A 9,442-nucleotide genomic window follows, 5' to 3' on the forward strand; every position below is an offset into this window, starting at 1 on the left:
ATCATAAATCACATTTACGTTGTTATATCAATGTAATGTCCAAATCAGTAAACAAATTTGTGATATAAACATTTCAACCTAAAAAGTGATTCAAGCAAAAGACAAAATAAAAACATGAAAATTATTCTCACAAAAATGTTTGTTTTCTCAAAACACAAACATGTACGATCACGCTTGCGTGCGTATAATTGTAGCGCAATTTGTGCTGAATAAAGTATAATCATAAACATAAATATGTTTTAAGGTGCTGGAAACACACAAATGTCAGGGTAGGACAAAACATCAGTAGAGTTACCAAAGCCCCTCAGACCCCAGAGGGTTAAAAAAGATGGTAATACATATATAATTATACAAGGCATCAAAGTAACAAACATGTCACTATAGCAAAACAAATCATTCATCATACATCTTAAACATGTATTCAACATTTAAGTTTATTGAACACACAGTTCACTTTTTTAAAGATGATCTTCATGTTTATAAAAATAAACCTTTACAATACTTTTAGACAATCATGAATATAAAACATAGTAACAAACTTTACTAGAGCAAAACAAATCATTATACAACGTTCATTTTATATTTTTAAGTTTATTGAAGTTATAAAACATCAAAGTAACAAACATGTAACTAAAGCTAAACAAATAATTCATTGTACATCTCAAACAAGTTTTCAACATTTAAGTTTATTGAAATTATAAAACATTTGATTCACTTATTTTAAGACGATCTCCATGTTTATTAAAATTAACATTTACAATACTTTCAGGTGATCATAAATATAAAACATTGAAACAAACATGTTACTACAGCTAAACAAATCATTCACCGTACATCTTAAACATCTTAAACAAGTATTCATCATTTTATTTAGGTTTTTGAACTTATAAAACACATCGTGCACTTCTTTTAAAGATGACAAAAAACATCTCCATGGCTTTTATAAAATTTATAAAAATCATAAAAATGGCTTACATCATATTCTTCGAACATTGAAATCCATTCTGTGAATGAAATATTTGCAAAAATGTTTAAGTTGGAATATAAATAAAACTCTTTGGTCCTCCCAGGGATAAACTCCAATGTGAAACTGATGCTCCAGACCCCTCTAAATGGACTGATTAGTGATGGTGATGAGTAAACCAGATGTTCTCCTTGAAAAGGAGTTTCCCTACAGACAATGTCCGGTGGTTCTTGCTTAAATATCAACTATAGAATATTTTGTATTAGATTTATTTCACACCATTCGCTTTAGATTCCTAAAGTTTCTTATTTTAATCATAATCATCAATGTCTATTCCCCTCACACACACTCCTTTTTGAGTTGTATCTTTTAGAAAATGTAATGGTTATTTTATTTAAAAAACATGTTGCTGTTTTAAAGGCTATATAGATAAAAAATATATAAATATAAATCTTGAGCCCAATATCTGAATATCATTATTGCTGTACTCATACTTCTGAATGATCTTTATCAGCATAATAAATATCAGGGATAATTAGCCTTCACTGAAAATATACTATTCTTCATCTACTCTAAAATATATGTAGACAGTCAGCATATGTTGATGGTCACGTCTTTGAAGAGAGAGCTTTACCCATAATGAACACAGCTTTTGTTTAAAATGCTTGTTTCTGCAACAACAACTTGTGGGCCATAAGGATGTTACTACATATGAGAAAAGACACCACCAAAGACATCTCATGTTACGTAGACATGCATTCTTTGAATTCTCACTGACTTTACGCGTGAATGACACAACACATGTGAGGAGTGTTGTCTGGGGGTCTCCTGAGAATATAGAGTTGCTCTGAAAAAGCTAAATGAAAAGGCATTCTGACACATACGAGACTCCCATTGTAAGGAGAAATCTCCACAGCCCGTCTCATGAACACTTGACTGTAATCGCAAAACACAACACCATTATACACTGTTTTAATCGGTTTATTCAATTATTTAACACACATACTTAAATTCAAATTTTTACACCTAATATACTGGTACTTTATCAGTCTGAAAAATGTGTGGTCAACACTGTTCATTAGGGATGTAACGATATTTCGTGGTACGATATTTCACGATGCAAAAATGTTACGATATGTATCGTAGAGTGATGACGATACATTTACGATATGACGACAATCTAATCCTATTGGTTGAGCTGCCGACGTCTCCTACTCTGCAACAGCGCTGCTTGTGCTTTCATTGCAGAATCAGATGCAGAAATCATTTGAACTGAATATTAGTAGAGCAACATGAGTTCGGCTGAAACTTAAATTAAAGATACCCTGTCTTCACGTCCGACAGCGTTTTGGTTTCACAGTCATGCGACAGTACGACGGTAGAAAAAAAATTACAGACAAAACATTATTGCAGTCACGGTGTATGTTATTAACACGGAGTGGGAAATGAAAAGTTCCGTGCTTCAGACTCACCCGCTTTTCGAGTCACACATTGGAACAAACATCTTAAAGCTTTTATGGCTCTTAGCCACAGGAACCTCAGAAGATGTATTGCAATCCTTTTATAAGCAGCAGCCACGATTTAAGCAGTTACCGCACAGATAACTATTTACAACCAAAAGCACATTTCACTGAGCGCATGTCGGAGTGTTGAAAACATGATCAAGATAATTTAAAATAGGCTATAATGGAGCTGTATGATCAATAAAATACGGAGAAAGGCTATTAATAAAGGAAAAAAAATCCAGAAAATGCGTGTATAGTAGGGTTGGGCATCTAAGGTATAATGCCGATCCGATACGCATCTCGATACAAAGTATCCGATCCGATATATTAACGATACATTTGTGACATATTGCGATGCAATACGATACGATTCACACCAATATCACGATACGATGCGATAATTCAGCACTAACTAATTAGATCAAGTTTATGTGATGATGTGAAAGAGGATGCGGTGCCATTGAATCAGTTTGATTATTTATTAACCAAGTAAAACCAAGACTTTTTGATTATGTATATATATTAGACAGATTTAAAGCTCCTGAATTCTTTAATTCAGACATTCTAAACAACTACAGAGTACTTTTTCTAAAGTAAGTGAACCTGCCAAACAGAACAACAGGGAGATGCCAAAATACCACTCACTAAACCTGTCCATTTGAACTGGACTGAGCGAATATCTACTGTTTGTTTCCATCATAAAATGAACATACAAATGAAAAATACAGCAAATACATACTATATCTGTTGATGCTGGTGCTCATATGTGCATAAACACCACTGACCCTTACAAGATCCACCTCTATGGGTAAGCATCCATTATAAAACACCCACAAGACATTCATTTTGACAACTATGCCAATACTTTGAAATTTCACACAAAAATACTATGGATCAGAGCCCCGAAAGTATGCCTAGTTTATGAATCAACAGTGGACTTATGCGTACCTAGAATCCGATATGCAAGAGTGTCATTGTTACTATTACTCTGATCGTCTTTACTTTCACATTAGTGCGAGGGTTTGTTTCATGCAGTCAAGAGATGAAGTAGAGACCCGTTTTTCCGCGGGGGTATAGGTTACTTTTATGTAGGCTTTTGCAGGTGGGAGTGGGACAAAACATACATTTCTGCAGGAGCGGACCAAAAAAAAGTCCCTTGCAGGTCTCTGATGATGTTTGCGTGCCGCGGTTGAAAGTTTTGAGCCGCTGTTCAGTCTGTATTTAACAGTGCGAAGAGGCTTGCTGCGCCGAGTCCAAAGCAATCAATCACAGAACACGAAAGAGGCCGTGCTTTAAACCATTTTAGGATAAAATTTCAATTAATTTTAAGCCATCTCGCCGGCCACCGGTTGAGAATCCCTGCTCTATGTGACTTTCTGGACACGCCCCGGTCTATGTAGTGTTGTGATAGTCTACGTCATTCACGCAGCAGTGAAGGGAGACGTGCTTGCGAAACAGTTCAGAGGGGAGAAAACAATCTAACAATATCTTCCACTTTCTAAATAATAAAAGTATTGTATGTCTACTAATAATTATAAAGATATAAATCGGGATTTACCGATGCAGATATGTTAGAAACGATGCATCGCGATACAAATGCCAATTTGTATCCGATGCGCACTTTTTAAACCGATGCATCGCATCGTTAACGTTTTAAACCGATGCACCGAGTGAATCGGGGAATCTTCCCATCCCTAGTGTATAGCCTGCGCAGGTAAAACTACAATTATGTGTAAAATGTCATAGCAAACTGTGTCTGATATGAAAACTACGCTAGTCATTGTCCCATAAAATGACAAATAGCAAATAGCACATATAGTATTTTCATTACGTTTCATTTATTTTGTTTTTGTTAAGTAAAACGAGACCTTGTTGTTTGCAACTACGTTTACCCCGAGACCGTGTCGCGAACACCAGCTCGACCGCAAAACACTTTCACTTTGAGAGAAAGTGGCAGCCGTGGAGAGATTCCACCGCTTGACGCATCCATGTGAAAGGGCTTTTAAACGATCTTCAGACAGCGTGAACACAAAACGGGACCGTTTGAGAGCAGCGTCAGCGTGTACCGGATTGAGTCCAAAGAGCAAATACCCGTGCATGTCACCCGCACCGCACCTGACAGATAAATATTATTCCACCCGTTACGTCAGTTTTAGCGGTTCACCCGTCGGGTAGGACTCTGTTTGGCACACACATAGAATCTTGCATTGATAGCAGGTTTAAAGAATTTGACATCTTGACAATCTTATGTAAAAAAAAAAAAAAAAAAAAATCAGTGACAGACAGACCTATTCAGTTGTTAATTTTAATAAAGGTTTTTATTAAACCTTAAAATGTGACCTTGTATGTAAAACTAAGAAAGCTATTGAATTTTTTTTTTTTTTTATCTGTTGTTTGATTTTCAGTTTCATGTTTTAACTTTTGTTCAAAATAGCGTGATACGTATCGTATCGTGAACCCAATTTCGGGACACGTACCGTATCGTGACCTAGGCATATCGTTACACCCCTACTGTTCATGATAAAACAGCAATCATGCTACCGTGTAAGTTAGACACAATGCCTACGTTTGCATGGACACCAGTAATCTAATTAATGACCTTATTCTGAATAAGACAATAATATGATTAAGCTGCTTACATGAGTTGCTTTTAGAATATTCCTTTCATGTTCCCGCTTTACATGTTATAGTGCATAGATCGATTAATGACACACATCAATAGGTCCACACGTGACACTATCAGTTCATCTTCCTTATAGACTTTTGGATGTTTCGGTTTTAATTTTACAAAAAACTTGAAGTGGTTCTGGACATATGCAACAAATATTTTAGAATGTGTGAGTTAAAATTTGCCGTGGTCGCATTTGTGCGAGTGCATGCTGTGCTGCTCCAAAGCGTCTGCTCCACACAGCGAGTGTTTCAGAGCCAGTCAGTTTTTAGGAGAAAAAACAAACAAAAAACACACGCAAGCACAGTCACCGAAAGCCAGTTTAGTTTTACTTTTTTTGTTTGTTTTCATTTTGAAAACCCTGTTATCTTTGCCGTTTACCTCACATTACGCTTTGGAGGCTTTCATTTATATTTTTTATTAATTAATTTGATTGCACAGTGTTTGCGCACCCTGGAATAAATTGTTTAGTCGGCATATAACACAGCATGCGATGGAGTCCATTCCTCGTCTTATTAGTTTTTGTTAATAAATGCTACATAAGCTAGTTTTATTTTATTGCTGTTATGCTGTTTAAATAACAAATCCATCTTTTAAGAATTTGTTTTAATCTTAAAATTGATAGGTGTAGCCTATATATGTAAGCAAAACCAAGATCATGAATTCGAAAGTAAAAGTGAAAAGCATCCTAAGACATTCCAATAGCGGAAATCCCGTTCACAAAATTAAAATCACAAATAATACTAATGAAAAAGAACGGGTTGAATGTTAAATACGTTTTCATAAAACTATAAATTATGATAACAAACTATTTATCAGCAATGAGCATTGATTAATCCCATGTTGTAGCAAAAACATTAATAAATAAAAATGCATGTGCGACCAACGTGAGAACGTTATGCAGCGTTCCAGGCAACCCGTTACCCGTGTTTTTCCATAACTTCTACCTGTGAAAGTGCACTGGAAAGGCAGTCAAACCCGTGAATTCCCACCCGTGAACTCATACTAGATCGACGTACTCCCAGTTCCGAGTTCTGACGTGACATAGCCCGTGAAACAACAATAAAGCCTGTAGGGGTGCGGTGTTTATGCAAGTGGCACACGGTGGGAAAATAGAGTTTAGGACAATATAACGCTGCAGTCAAATTATTAATAATATAAAAATAATTAATGCTTGGCGTGACTTGCCTGGAACGCTAAAGTCCTGAGTCGTGGTTTGAAGACATGATTTACCAGTTCAAAAACCTGCCTAGAACGCAGCATTAGTGTGTATCCTGTCGCAAAATGTGGCGAAAAGTCCTACACAAGGGTAATAGTGTGATTAAGGTGTGTACATGTCTTCCAAAATGCGACTAAAATAGGAATACTCCACCTGTCTTAATTCGATTTGTGTTTACTTCGATTATGACTTTAGTCGGACTAAATTAATCAAAAATCTCAGTTTACATGGTTGCTTCTTAATCAGAGTATTGTCTTAATCGCATTAAAATCGGAATATTGTTTTCCATGTAAACGTACTCATTGTTTTAAATGCTACCAAGCCAGATTATTCCTACTTCTTAACATTTTTAAAATTTTACTCTTAGGTTCCAACGTCGGGGAACCGGGTGAGATATGTTAATCCTTCAACATATTTTACAACATATAGCTTTTTCTAATTGTATCAGCCGAGCTTGTTTCAACTGTTTATGGTCAATTTAGAGTAGAGTAATAGAGTCAACTTTATCCCCCTTGCTATTATACAAACCGTAAGCACCAACCTAAATTCAATAAAACCAGTTACACATCATGTAAGAAAGGCCTCAGAAAGGCATACAGAATACAGAAATCAGGACAAATATGTTCACATCTTGTTTGTTGGATTGTATATGACTTTAGACGAGTCCTTCTCTATGTGAGCCGTCAACATTCAGTGATTATAAATAAATTGAAATTCAGAAAATCACTCTCTACCTGAGAGTGGTTGACTAAATGGGTATTACTTTTAGGATGTTATTTCCATAATAATAATAATCCGATGAACCGTCAACACAAAAAGTAAAGGCTCAGTGTTTTTTACTACTATTACAACTGAAACATATCTTGCCATTGTGCTCAAGGCTGCAGGATCAGTAAAGTTTAACACTTGAGACACAAAACAAAGAAATTTGTGCACACAAAACACCCTATATAACTCAAGAGCCCAAATCACCAAGAAAATTACCGTATGAAAACAAAGTTCATTTGTGATTGTTTGGGTATATTTTTATGTAACGTTATAAATAATTTTATTTTCTTATGCCACTATATCATGACCTCTTGTTCAGATAGCTGACGACAATGTTCATGTTTTATTTGTTGATCTCATTTCTTTCAACATTACCGCTTGAAGGAGTAAACCTACGGGTACTAACCATCGGCCATGTGCAATAGCATCTACCTTTTTTTCTGTTTAAGTAGCCTTTGTAAGATTTGCCAGGGGTACTATGTCACCTTGTTGTAACGTGATTGCAATTAAGAAACATACCATTATACTACATCCCCTTGAAAAGGATAAAGAAATTGTCTTTTATGCAAGAAATATGTATCAGCAAATACCTAATACTGAAATCCTCTCTTGTAAACTGATTGTTATGTTGACTCGGATTGTCCCCCCACTAGCTGTACACCTTTGCCATTGTTTCTGGCGAGTTTTTAGACGAAGACTATTCTCAGACTTTGGTCAAACATGCCACGAGTGTTCGCAGGAAAACTAGAACAAGCACAGTATATGAGAATTAAATGAAATTTACTTTAGAAAAATACTTTAGAGCTTCCCCCAGTCTGTCTACGAAGCAGTCAAGAGACACAAGGCCTCAATCGTACCGTTCCTCTGCTGCATGTACATCTATCTCATTTGAAAACACAAAGTTACACGTTACAAGTTGAAGATGTTGTGGTAACACCATTTATTTATTTATTAATAAATAAATCACACTTGTTTTAAGCGAAAAGGATGATTCTTTTAGGATGAGGGTTTTAGTTTTTTGTTCCAGGAAACACGGGCAACTGCAACTATGTGTTGTCATATAGTCATGTTTTTTTCACCATATCTTAGTAATCTGGGCCCGTATCCTTAAAGAATTTTTGTGCAAAAAGTGGCTCCTAGCTGCCAAATTCTAAGAAAATTCTCAGAGTCATGACGTTTTCTTAGAATTTCCCCTAAAAGTGACAGGAAAATCCCAGTTAAGATAGAAGCTATTCCTCAAGATTCCTAGCACTTAAAAGGGCTCCTAAGGCGAGATCTGCTAAGAGCAGGGAAGAGGACTTTTAGTGGCTTAGCAGTTCCCCCAGCAGCTGCACAAAATGGCCATTTTCTGTGTTTGTAGGACATTTGTTAACAAGCCTTCATAAATAGACCAGACAGCAATCACAGACATTGATAAAAGCTGAGCCGTGTTACCCTCGTTAAGACCACACTGAGTTGTAACATTGTAATTTCTACTTCATTAAGGACAGCCCCTTGAGATAGGTCATCTTGTTTTCAATGGGGTCCATATGGGAGTGAAAGTACAAAATATGCCAGCTAGGATATTAATATGAGCAAATAAGACAATAATCATTATTTGAACAGGGCGTAATGAGCTTAAGTTTTCACATATTTTTTTTTTTTCAGCTGAGCTAAGCTGGTAGAGCGGAGTACTGTAGATGATACATTGGCTATCCTTAGGTCACTGGTTCGATTCCGGCTCGAAGGAGCTGTCTTTTGAATTCGGCACGTAGATGTTTCCACGATTTCTTCAGAGATTGCAGGGCAAGATATGAAAATGTAACACATCAAGAGGCAGATCTGTCACAGTACACAATGACAGGAATGGTTATTACATGAGATCTCAGGCTTAATAAAAATAACAGGTCAAGATACAAATCTATCAAAGTACACCGGTGGTTTTCAATCCTGATCCTGGGGACCCCCTGCTCTGGGCTGTGTTTCCCAAAAGCGTTGCGATCCTTAATACAACGTAGACGCGTTGAAACCAATAGAGTTGCAATCAACTTAGACTTACGATGACTCTGGAAGACGCGGCCCTGCATTTTTGTCTGTCTCCTTTTTCTGACACACCCAGATGAGTTCATGGAGCTCTCTCCTAACGAGCTAATGATCTGAATCAGGTGTGTTTAATAAGGGAGACATACAGAGCGGTGGGATTGGAAACCACTGCAGAACACAACGACAGGACCTCTTTTCACATTAGAAGTCAACAAGAAGTCACGTGACCCCGACGTGATTTGAACACGCAACCTTCTGATCTGGAGTCTGACGCGCTACCGTTGCGCCACGAGGTC

At 36.6% G+C, this 9,442-nt stretch overlaps 1 non-coding gene across 1 annotated transcript; it reads right to left on the reverse strand.

Moving 5' to 3' along the window:
• Positions 1-9,370: 9,370 nt before the first annotated feature.
• On the reverse strand, positions 9,371-9,442 carry trnaw-cca (transfer RNA tryptophan (anticodon CCA)). Its single transcript has one exon. It is a non-coding gene; the product is annotated as a tRNA-Trp (tRNA).

Source organism: Garra rufa, chromosome 13, assembly GCF_049309525.1.
Source record: "Garra rufa chromosome 13, GarRuf1.0, whole genome shotgun sequence".
Taxonomy (NCBI): domain Eukaryota; kingdom Metazoa; phylum Chordata; class Actinopteri; order Cypriniformes; family Cyprinidae; genus Garra; species Garra rufa.